Consider the following 12,682-nt stretch of genomic DNA (forward strand, 5'->3'; position numbering starts at 1 on the left):
GTGTTTGTTTTTACATCTAACTTGGTTCCTCCAAAACTCCTTTTGCTTAATTCTTGGCCCTGTTCCGAATATATACTGCTGATGGAGAGCCATGTTTCATTCACGCTGGCCAAGACTTGAACTTTTTTTTTTTTTTTTGCAATGCTGCTGTGCCAAGGGAAAGGAGAACATGCTAATTAGTTTACACTTTCGTTATGGAAAAAGAAAAATGGCTATACGACACTCAAAGAAGAGGGTAAAAATCTGTATTTCACTTTGGGAACTTTCTAGGTTTTTCAGATGAGTGCTCATGGAGAGGCTCACCCAAGAGAGACAAATGCTGGGGCTTCGCAGACAAGTCCTAAGGTCAAGTTAAGGGAAGAATGGTGGTCAGGCCTAACGTTGGGAAAGACATTAACATGTCTAGAGGGAAAAATGGGCTCCTCAGAAGGGAAGGGGAGTCAGCCCAGGAAATCCAGAAAGGGAGAGACCACACTTGGGTCCAGAGGAGAAGCAGTGCCCCCACCTCTGAGTTACACAGAGGCGCAGGGAGGTCCTGTGGGTCTGGTCCCACTAGCAAAATAACCCTTACTCAAACATTGGATGTCTCTTGGCCAAACCCTCACGTTCAGCTCCCGCCTGCCCTGCACAAGGTTGCAAGAGCAGGGGGAGGCAGCAGTCATGGGGACATGTGACTGCTGTGTGTCCTGGGCCACATGACTGTCATGCCTGACCTAATAAAGGACGAAAGGGCATTCTGGCTTTACAGAGGACACTTCTAAGCTCCAGCCGGCTGGGGCCTGAGGCAGGGTCCCTGAGCAATGGCCCATCTTGGCCTTTCCCCAAGCTGCATGGACAAGGATCTCCTCTTGACTTCCTCAGGAAAGCTGGAAAACAGGCTCTGCCACACAAATTTCTTTTCCTTTCCTTTCTTTCTTTCTTTCTTTTTTTTTTTAGAGAGAGAGAGAGCACTTGCAAGGCAGGGCAGGGGTGGAGGATGGGGGGTGGGAGGGGCAGAGGGCGAGGGAGAGAATCTTAAGCAGGATCCACACCCAGCTCAGAGCCTTAGCTCATGACCTGAGCCGAAACCAAGAGTCAGACGCTTAACCGAGGGAGCCTCCCAGGCGCCCCCACACAAGTTTCTTATTGCCTTCTTCCCAGCATGAAGTCCCAGGGCTCTGCTCCGCCCAGAGCACTGATACACTGTTGTCAGCCAAAGACACTGGAGAGAATGGGAAAACTGAGCTGAAGACCACTGAAATGTCCACGTCTTCAGCCTGAACAATTCAACCCTAACCTACTCTCCCAAGAGTACCCAGTGCATGATGCACGGAGGGGAAGTGATCCCTAAGTTCTCCTGAACTCCACCACACAGATTCACCAATACTGACCTCCTCCAAGACGCCAGGGACGGGCAGGAGTGATCCTAGCTGATCTGCCTCGGGGACAATGACCCCACAGAGCTGACGGCCCGTCCTTGTCACAGCTTTCTCTTAAATTCTGGTTTTGCCACTTGCGGCCAGTGGCCCCCCTAATTAGGTAGGCCTGGTGAGCAATACTGGTCACACAGGGATTATGGTACCCCTAGTTTTCCCCGGCCACTCACAGCAAGTGTTCCTTTATAATCTCCTTTCCCCTCTGGAAGAGACACCTGAGTTTCTATAGTAAGAACTAAATCTCTAAGGATACCACCTATAAGCTTTTGACCTTGGGGGAAAAGAAATCAATATTTTCTTTTAAAACTTGGGGGTTTCAAGCCTTATAAAAATATTCTAACTTGAAATCAAGATCCCGGACAACTGAAAATTTGAATGTCAGAAAAACATAAACCTGGATTGCATTACTACCCGGAAAACCAAGAATCCCTCCCATGCAACGACATGCTGCTTGCTGGCTGGGGCAGCCGTGTGTGTGGCTTACAGGAGGCCGAGCCATCAGGACTCCGTGGAAAGGAGACCCTTCCTCAAAGTCGTACGGAGGCATATTTTATGATCATACAGTAAGCTGCCAGCAAAATGTCTGTGCTGGGTATCAGAGAAGCGGACGAGAATGGAGACACTAGCTGAAGACAAAGAAAGGAGACGAATAGGGAGGTTAAGATGGCGGAGGAGTAGGGGACCCCTTTTTCAGCCGGTCCCCTGAGTTGAGCTGGATAGGTACCAGACCAGCAGGAATATCCACGGAATCAGCCTGAGACGCAGGAAGATACATCTGGATCTCTACAAGTGAACATCTCCAGCGCTGAGTATCGAGGTACGAAGCGGGGAGCCGTGAAACCGCGCACAGATATCGGAAGCTAAACAGAAGGGGGAGGGAGCCGCCGTGTCAGGGCGCCGGGAAGCGGTAGCCACCTACAAGGGGGAGCGGACAGACCGCGGACCCACACGCTTGAGACAGCAGACTGAGAAGGGAGCTCCGGGAGCGCACGCGGGACGGCTGGCGGCTGGCGGGCCACCGGCACCGGGGAGCGGGTGGACCGCGGACCCGCACTCTGGAAACAGCAGACTGAGTCCGTGAGCCGGGAACGTGCGCCACCAAGCACCTCACGGAGCTCCGGAGCTCCGGTGTGCTCACTGGATCGAGGCTGAGACCAGGAGCTCCGGGAGCGTCCGCGGGGCGGCTGGCGGCTGGAGGGCCACCTGCACGGGGGAGCAGGCGGACTCGCGGTCAGCACCCGTGAGACACCAGACTGAGACGGGGAGCTCCGGGAGCCCGCGCGGGGCGGCTGGCGGCGGGCGGGGTTGGAAACACAAAGGACAGAGACGTGCCGGCCCTGGAAGTGAGGGCTGGGACGCCGGGTGTGGGGCGCACAGCCCGGGATGCTGCAGGGTTGAGCAGCACCAACAGAAACAGAGTTAAAGTGGCCAGAACATCAGTGGAGAACGATCCGCGATCCCTCTGTTCTGAGACAGAGGCTGAATTTCAGCCGCTGCTGCTCTCTCAGAAGAGGCATAGCAAACCGCCAGGGAAAGCCGCCAGAGAACAAAAGCCCGGAAATACCGGCTCACAGGGTGCCCATCCCCATCCCCCCTCGCAAGGGACACAGAGACTCTACCCAAACAGGGTTTTCTGAGTACCTGCAGGCAGGCCCCTCCCCCAGAAGGCAGGCTGAAAAATCAAGAAGCCCACAACCCGGAGCGCCTGAGTGGCGCAGTCACCAAGCACCTGTCTTCGGATTAGGGTGTGATCACAACGCTCCGTAAGGAGTCCTTCATCGGGCTTCTCCACCGGGAACCTGCTTCTTCCTCTCCCACTCCTCTGCTTGGGTTCCCTTTCTTGCTGACTGTCTCTCTCTCTCTCAAATAAATAAATAAACTCTTTAAGGAAGAAGCCCACATCCCTAAGATCTCTATAAAACAAGGGCGCACGGCCTGGGTCCCAGTCAACACTTGGGCTCTGGACAACCCTGCAATCTCTCTTCATCAGAATGACGAGAAGGAGAAGTCCCCCCCAGCAAAGAAAAGATAATGAGTCTGTGGCCTCTGCCACAGAATTGGCCTCGGCCACAGAATTAATACATATGGATGTATCCCAATTATCAGAAATGGAATTCAGAGCAACAATGGTCAAGATGATGAGTAAACTTGAAAAAAGCATCAGAGAAAGCGTTGCTGAGAATATAGAATCCCTAAGGGCAGAAATGAGAGCGAATCTGACAGAAATTAAAAATTCTATGAGCCAAATGCAGTCAAAACTAGAGGCTCTGACGGCCAGGGTCACCGAGGCAGAGGAACGCGTTAGCGAATTGGAGGATGGGTTAGTAGAAGAAAAAACGAAAATAGAAGCTGGTCTTAAAAAAATCCACGCCCACGAATGTAGATTACGGGAGATTACTGACTCTATGAAACGATCCAATGTCAGAATCATCGGCATCCCTGAAGGGGTGGAGAAAAACAGAGGTCTAGAAGAGATATTTGAACAAATTGTAGCTGAAAACTTCCCTAATCTAGCAAGGGAAACAAGCATTCGTGTCCAAGAGGCAGAGAGGACCCCATCCAAGCTCAACCAGGACAAACCTACGCCACGGCATGTCATAGTGCAATTCGCAAATATTAGATCCAAGGATACAGTATTGAAAGCGGCCAGGGCAAAGAAATTTCTCACGTACCAAGGCAAAGGTATCAGGATTACGTCAGACCTGTCTACAGAGACCTGGAATGAGAGAAAGGCTTGGGGGGGCATTTTTAAAGCTCTTTCAGAGAAAAACATGCAGCCAAGGATCCTTTATCCAGCAAAGCTGTCATTCAGAATTGATGGAGAAATAAAGACGTTCCAAAATCGCCAATCATTAACCAATTTCGTAACCACGAAACCAGCCCTACAGGAGATATTAAGGGGGGCTCTATAAAGGTAAAAAGGCCCCAAGAGTGATACAGAGCAGCAAGTCACAACCGATACAAAGACTTTAAAGAGAAATGGCATCATTAAAATCATATCTGTCAATAATCTCTATCAATCTAAATGGCTTAAACTCTCCCATAAAACGCCACAGGGTTGCAGATTGGATAAAAAGACATGACCCATCCATTTGCTGTCTACAAGAGACTCATTTTGAACCCAAAGATGCATTCAGACTTAGAGTAAGGGGATGGAGTACCATCTTCCACGCAAATGGACCTCAAAAGAAAGCTGGAGTAGCAATTCTCATATCAGATAGACTGGATTTTAAACTAGAGGCCATAGAGAGAGATACAGAAGGGCACTATATTATTCTTAAAGGAAGTATTCAACAAGTGGATATGACAATTATTAATATATATGCCCCCAACAGGGGAGCAGCAAGATACACAAGCCAACTCTTAACCAAAATAAAGAGACATATAGATAAGAACACAGTAATAGTAGGGGACCTCAACACCCCACTATCAGAAATAGACAGAACACCCTGGCAAAAACTAAGCAAAGAATCAAAGGCTTTGAATGCCATACTCGACGAGTTGGACCTCATAGATATATATAGAACACTACACCCCAGAACCAAAGAATACTCATTCTATTCAAATGCCCATGGAACATTCTCAAGAATAGATCATGCTCTGGGACACAAAACAGGTCTCAGCCAATACCAAAAGATTGAAATTATCCCCTGCATATTCTCAGACCACAACGCTCTGAAATTGGAACTCAACCACAAGGAAAAACCTGGAAGAAACTCAAACACTTGGAGGCTAAGAACCATCCTGCTCAAGAATGACTCGATAAACCAGGAAATCAAAAAACAAATTAAACAATTTATGGAGACCAACGAGAATGAATACACAACGGTCCAAAACCTATGGGATACTGCAAAGGCAGTCCTAAGGGGGAAATACATAGCCATCCAAGCCTCACTCAAAAGAATAGAAAAATCTAAAATGCAGTTTCTATATTCTCACCTCAAGAAACTGGAACAGCAACAGAGGGACAGGCCTAACCCACTGACAAGGAAGGAGTTGACCAAGATTAGAGCAGAAATCAATGAATTAGAAACCAGAAGCACAGTAGAGCAGATCAACAGGACTAGAAGCTGGTTCTTTGAGAGAATCCATAAAATTGATAGACCACTGGCAAAACTTGTCCAAAAACAAAGAGAAAGGACTGAGATTATTAAAATTATGACTGAAAAGGGAGAGGTCACGACCAGCACCATTGAAATTGCAAGGATTATTAGAAACTTTTATCAACAGCTATATGCCAAAAAACTAAACAATCTGGAAGAGATGGAGGCCTTCCTGGAAACCTATAAACTACCAAGACTGAAACAGGAAGAAATAGATTTCTTAAATAGGCCAATTAACTATGAAGAAATTGAGTCAGTGATAAACAACCTTCCAAATAATAAAACTCCAGGCCCAGACGGTTTTCCTGGGGAATTCTACCAAACATTCAAAGAAGAAATAATACCTATTCTCCTAAAGCTATTTCAAAAAATAGAAACAGAAGGAAAGCTACCAAACTCATTCTATGAGGCTAATATTACCTTGATCCCCAAACCAGGCAAAGACCCCCTCAAAAAGGAGAATTACAGACCGATTTCTCTAATGAATATGGATGCCAAAATCCTCAACAAGATCCTTGCTAATAGAATCCAACAGTACATTAAAAGGATTATCCATCATGACCAAGTGGGATTCATACCTGGGATGCAAGCATGGTTCAACACTCGCAAATCAATCAATGTGATACATCATATCAACAAGAAAAGACTCAAGAACCATATGATCCTCTCAATTGATGCAGAAAAAGCATTTGACAAAATACAGCATCCTTTCCTGATTAAAACCCTTCAGAGTGTAGGAATAGAGGGTACATTTCTCAATCTCATAAAAGCCATCTATGAAAAGCCTACTGCAAGCATTATTCTCAATGGGGAAAAGCTGGAAGCCTTTCCCTTAAGATCAGGAACACGACAAGGATGCCCACTCTCGCCACTATTATTCAACATAGTACTAGAAGTCCTTGCAACAGCAATCAGAAGACAAAAAGGGATCAAAGGTATCCAAATCGGCAAAGAAGAAGTCAAACTGTCTCTCTTTGCAGATGACATGATACTCTATATGGAAAACCCAAAGGAATCCACTCCCAAACTATTAGAAGTTATAGAACAATTCAGTAAGGTGGCAGGATACAAAATCAATGCCCAGAAATCAGTTGCATTTCTATACACGAATAACGAGACTGAAGAAAGAGAAATTAGGGAATCCATCCCATTTACAATAACACCAAAAACCATACGTTACCTTGGAATTAACTTAACCAGAGACGTAAAGGACCTATATCCTAGAAACTATAGATCACTTTTGAAAGATATTGAGGAAGACATAAAAAGATGGAAAAATATTCCATGCTCATGGATTGGAAGAATTAACATAGTTAAAATGTCCATACTACCCAGAGCAATCTACACTTTCAATGCTATCCCGATCAAAATACCGAGGACATTTTTCAAAGAACTGGAACAAATAGTCCTTAAATTTGTATGGAACCAGAAAAGGCCCCGAATCTCCAAGGAACTGTTGAAAAGGAAAAACAAAGCTGGGGGCATCACAATGCCGGATTTCGAGCTGTACTACAAAGCTGTGATCACAAAGACAGCATGGTACTGGCACAAAAACAGACACATCGACCAATGGAACAGAATAGAGAACCCAGAAATGGACCCTCGGCTCTTTGGGCAACTAATCTTTGATAAAGCAGGAAAAAACATCCGGTGGAAAAAAGACAGTCTCTTCAATAAATGGTGCTGGGAAAATTGGACAGCTACATGCAAAAGAATGAAACTTGACCACTCTCTCACACCATACACAAAAATAAACTCCAAATGGATGAAAGACCTCAATGTGAGACAGGAATCCATCAAAATTCTAGAGGAGAACATAGGCAACAACTTCTATGACATCGGCCAGAGCAACCTTTTTCACGACACATCGCCAAAGGCAAGAGAAATAAAAGATAAAATGAACTTATGGGACTTTATCAGGATAAAGAGCTTCTGCACAGCCAAGGAAACAGTCAAAAAAACTAAGAGACAGCCCACGGAATGGGAGAATATATTTGCAAAGGACACCACAGATAAAGGACTGGTATCCAAGATCTACAAAGAACTTCTCAAACTCAATACACGAGAAACAAATAAACAAATCATAAAATGGGCAGAAGATATGAACAGACACTTTTCCAATGAAGACATACAAATGGCTAACAGACACATGAAAAAATGTTCAAAATCATTAGCCATCAGGGAAATTCAAATCAAAACCACACTGAGATACCACCTTACGCCAGTTAGAATGGCAAAGATAGACAAGGCAAGAAACAACAATTGTTGGAGAGGATGTGGAGAAAGGGGATCCCTCCTACATTGTTGGTGGGAATGCAAGTTGGTACAGCCACTCTGGAAAACAGTGTGGAGGTCCCTTAAAAAGTTAAAAATTGAACTACCCTATGACCCAGCCATTGCACTACTGGGTGTTTACCCCAAAGATACAGACGTAGTAAAGAGAAGGGCCATATGCACCCCAATGTTCATAGCTGCATTGTCCACAATAGCCAAATCATGGAAGGAGCCGAGATGCCCTTCAACAGATGACTGGATTAAGAAGCTGTGGTCCATATATACAATGGAATATTACTCAGCTATCAGAAAGAACGAATTCTCAACATTTGCTGCAACATGGACGGCACTGGAGGAGATAATGCTAAGTGAAATAAGTCAAGCAGAGAAAGACAATTATCATATGATTTCTCTCATCTATGGAACATAAGAACTAGGATGATCGGTAGGGGAAGAAAGGGATAAAGAAAAGGGGGGTAATCAGAAGGGGGAATGAAACATGAGAGACTATGGACTATGAGAAACAAACTGAAGACTTCAGAGGGGAGGGGGTGGGGGAATGGGATAGACTGGTGATGGGTAGTAAGGAGGGCACGTATTGCATGGTGCACTGGGTGTTATACGCAACTAATGAAGCATCAAACTTTACATCGGAATCTGGGGATGTACTGTATGGTGATTAACATAATATAATAAAATAAAATTAAAAAAAAAAAAAGAAAGAAAGGAGACGAATAAAAAGCCCCAAAACAATCACAATGATTGTAAATGTCCTACCAATTTTCCATTTACTGTGTGAGGAACCGATCTACCCTATATTCCCCTTGCCCCCCCCCCCAAAAAGAGTAGATTTTAAGGCTTTTCAGAGGCTCTTCCCACAGTATCTGAGTCACTTAGGTAACAGCCAAACTGGAAACTTACATAGACTTACTCCACCTACCAGATCATAGGATGATTTGGTATTGCTTTTCCTCTCTGTAAATGGGTGATTTTGCTCTTTTCTCATAATATTCACCTTCTGCCAAGAATTACAGTGGATGAATGCAGAGCTCACGGGTACAAGTTATTTATTACCAAGAAAACTGTCTGGTGATGAACAGGACACTCACCTTGACATCTGCTTAAGGCAGTTAAACGTGAAAGTTCTATGCAAAAATGTCTGGGGAGACCACTGAGAACCGAAGAATTAGGATTTACCCCAGGAAGGCAGAGATGATTTAACACTAGACTACCTTAGAAAATCAACTGTAGGGGCGCCTGGGTGGCACAGCGGTTAAGCGTCTGCCTTCGGCTCAGGGCGTGATCCCGTTGTTATGGGATCGAGCTCCACATCAGGCTCCTCCGCTATGAGCCTGCTTCTTCCTCTCCCACTCCCCCTGCTTGTGTTCCCTCTCTCGCTGGGCTGTCTCTATCTCTGTCGAATAAATAAATAAAATCTTAAAAAAAAAAAAAAGAAAATCAACTGCAATTTACCTCATTAACAAGCTAAAGCAGAGAAACCATCATGATCCCATGAAAACTACTCTAAGATGATAGCAGATGTGTAAGATCCATGGTAAATGTAGAAAAATTCATTCTCCAACCTTTAAAAAAAAAGCAGCAAAATACTTGTATCACTCAATAAAAGGTACACGAATGCCTACAAGAGACATCCTTGATAAAATGTCGAAGGCACTCCCTTCACACAAAGCCAAGATCCCTCCACCACCACACTTCCATTCAGCACTGTGCAGCACAGAGGGGCCTGCCCAAGGTCACAGACTGAACCACTGGCTAAGTCAGGAGAACCCAAGCTTCCCACCTACCAACCCACCACCTTCCCATCCTTCATGATAGCTTTGTACTGAAAGTGCTCCTGTTTCTTTGGGGCATGAGCCCCTTACATCTTATAACTTGAGTTCATGGCTGCTGGTGGATTGGTTGATATTTTGCACTGGGGCTTCTACAATCAGCTTCCAGTCAGTCTAGAAAGTCTGGGTTTCACCTTTTCGAAGGTAACAGAAAAGGACAAGTCACGACTCCACTGCGATTACAGATCAGTGCCCCTGTACACGTAAGACAGTGAAAAATTAGGGACGCCTGGGTGGCTCAGTCGGTTAAGCATCTGCCTTAGGCTCAAGTCATGATCTCAGGGTCCTGGGATCGAGCCCCGCATTGGGCTCCCTGCTCAGTGGGGAGCCTGCTTCTCCCTCTCCTTCTGCCCCTCCCCCTGGCTCATGCTCTCTCTCTTAAAGAAATAAAAGCTTAAAAAAAAAAAAAGACAGCACAAAATTACAGACCTAGGATCTTGATATGTATGAAAGAAACTCTAGGTGACATGGTGCTTCACACAGTCTTACCCCAGAATACCAGCTAGAGCCTCTTTCATCCTACTGACAAACGTTTGATCATTCTCATCAGCAAGTAATATAGAAACATGGAATATATGAATAATATAATTAACAGCTTGATTTAAAACATATATGCTGGGGCGCCTGGGTGGCACAGCGGTTAAGCATCTGCCTTCAGCTCAGGGCGTGATCCCGGCGTTATGGGATCGAGCCCCACGTCAGGCTCCTCCACTATGAGCCTGCTTCTTCCTCTCCCACTCCCCCTGCTTGTGTTCCCTCTCTCGCTGGCTGTCTCTATCTCTGTAGAATAAATAAATAAAATCTTTAAAAAAAACCCCAAAAAAACAAAAACAAAAAACATATATGCTGTACCTTATACTTCACAGAGAATCCAAACCTTTTTTCTTTTTCTCCAAATAAGACTCAGTTTGTCCCAGAAAATTCTAAATCTTCCTGTCTTCCTGTAGCTAAAGCTATAATAAATTCATACCTTTAAATGCTTACATTATGAACCAAGAAATGACAGACTTAAACAAACACAGAATTTTACTCAAAATACTAAGAAGAAACCAAGCAAGTGTATAAAAAGCAGAATGAAAGGATTAATAAAGATAAAAGTAGAAACACATTAATCAAACAGATTAACAGTAGAATTGATAAACTAATTCAGCTGGGTCTTTGTAGTCAAGGAATGTGAGTGACATACTCTATCCTTCTGAATAAGAAGATTCAATATTTTAATTATGTTTATACAAGTTTGTATGCGTGCCCAAACGTGCATACATGGGGAAAACATCCGAAAAAACCACCTGAAAAAGACATACAGCAAAATGCTAGCAGCGTTTTTTCCCAAGTGGTGGGGTTAAAGGTAATATTAATTTTCTTCTTTATAGGTTTCTGTTCTATAGTTTCCAAACCTACTGCAATGAATATAAAATTTCATGATGAGAAAAAGTGAAGCTACCATCTTGAGATACTAAATGATTTCTTGGTGATACGTATATTTAATGTAATGTCAATGGAAATACAAAGAGACAGATGAAGGACTGAGGGGGGACTTCAAGGTCACTCAGAAGATCAAGCTTTTTGCAACAGTGATGGAGGGGAACCAATTTCACAGACACTAAAACTTAACGTAAAGCTACGATTACCACCTTAAACTTCAGATGGCACCTGGCTAGTACCTTCTAATGGGATTGCTTCCATACTTTCAATAAGATGTGGTAAATTTAGAACACCAACAATGATAACAAACAAACAGATCCTAACACTACCTACCCCTCAGATCATCAGACAGCCCAAAGCCAGAATCAAGTTGCAACAGACTAATCTGAAGGCAGATGAAGGTGTAGAGAAAAATCCCCTGTGACCTCATGGGACAACTTGTCTCTTTAAACAGTGACAACCCTGCGCTGAGGTGGGGAGTGGCTTCATCCTCTCTCACCAGAGGAGCCCTAACAGCACAGCCCCAGCACCTGGAGGGAACAGGGAAACAGGAAGCCACCTGCCCATACCTTCCTGACACTGCGGTGAGCCAACAGAATATTACAGAATTTCCAGCAATCTTCATCATGTAACCAAATTCCAGACTGATTAAAGGATTATCTTTAAAAATGAAATCGTGATCATTTAATTTCACTGTGGGTTGGGAAAGATCTTTCCCAGTGAAGAAGGGGAGGAGAAATGAGGCAATGAACCCCAGATGTGAATGACCCAGCGACTCCATACCAATCACCAGCAGGGGTTCAGGGAAACAGGCACTCTCACGGATCTGCTGGTGGGAACAAGCCAAGATGGTATTTCTGGGGGGCAAACTGGATGAATGTATCGAGCACCTTTAAAATGGTCATACTCTGACACAGTAAGCCAATGTTTAGGAATTTTTCCCAAGGAAATAATCAGAGATATATACATAAAAAAAAAAGGTCTTTACAATATCAAAAGACTGGAAAAGAATATAAATGTTCAACTAACAGGCGACCAGTAAAGTACATGTGAAATATTTATATGAGAGGATACTGTCTGACCTTAAAATCATGTTTCAAAGAATAATGTTGAGAATATGCTCAGAAAATACTGAATTAAAAAAGAGTATGTACAAGATGAGTCTAAAAAAATTTTTTTAAAATACACTTATTTATATTAGAGAGACAGCACGTGTGCACACACGTGCAAGTGAGCGGGGGGGGAGGGACAGAAGAGAGAGAGAATCCCCAGGAGACTCTCAGTTGAACAGGGAGCCTTACGTGGGGCTCAGTCCCACGACCTTGAGACCATGAACCGAGCTGAAACCAAGAGTCAGCCTCCCAACCAACTGAGCCACCCAGGCACCCCTAAAAAAATTTTTTTAACTTGTGGGACACACGGACACACACACACACACACACATCTGAAAGAAAACACCAAAATAGCGGTTATATTATCATTTGGTAGGGAAATTAGGGATGATTTTAATTCTGTTACTAGCAACCCAAAGCATGCTAACTGGTCTGGATAACTATCCCTCATTCTGAGCCAGTTAGACTCAGCTTATTTGCCACCTCTTCCAAGAAGCCCTCCT

The 12,682-nt window shown here is 44.4% G+C and overlaps 1 protein-coding gene across 9 annotated transcripts in view; it reads right to left on the reverse strand.

The window, feature by feature from the left end:
* The window catches only part of SPECC1 (sperm antigen with calponin homology and coiled-coil domains 1), a 271,543-nt gene that overhangs the window by 95,098 nt on the left and 163,763 nt on the right, over positions 1 to 12,682 (reverse strand). The gene's annotated exons all lie outside the window — the stretch shown is intronic.

The sequence above is a fragment of the Ailuropoda melanoleuca genome, chromosome 17, assembly GCF_002007445.2.
Source record: "Ailuropoda melanoleuca isolate Jingjing chromosome 17, ASM200744v2, whole genome shotgun sequence".
NCBI classification, from domain to species: domain Eukaryota; kingdom Metazoa; phylum Chordata; class Mammalia; order Carnivora; family Ursidae; genus Ailuropoda; species Ailuropoda melanoleuca.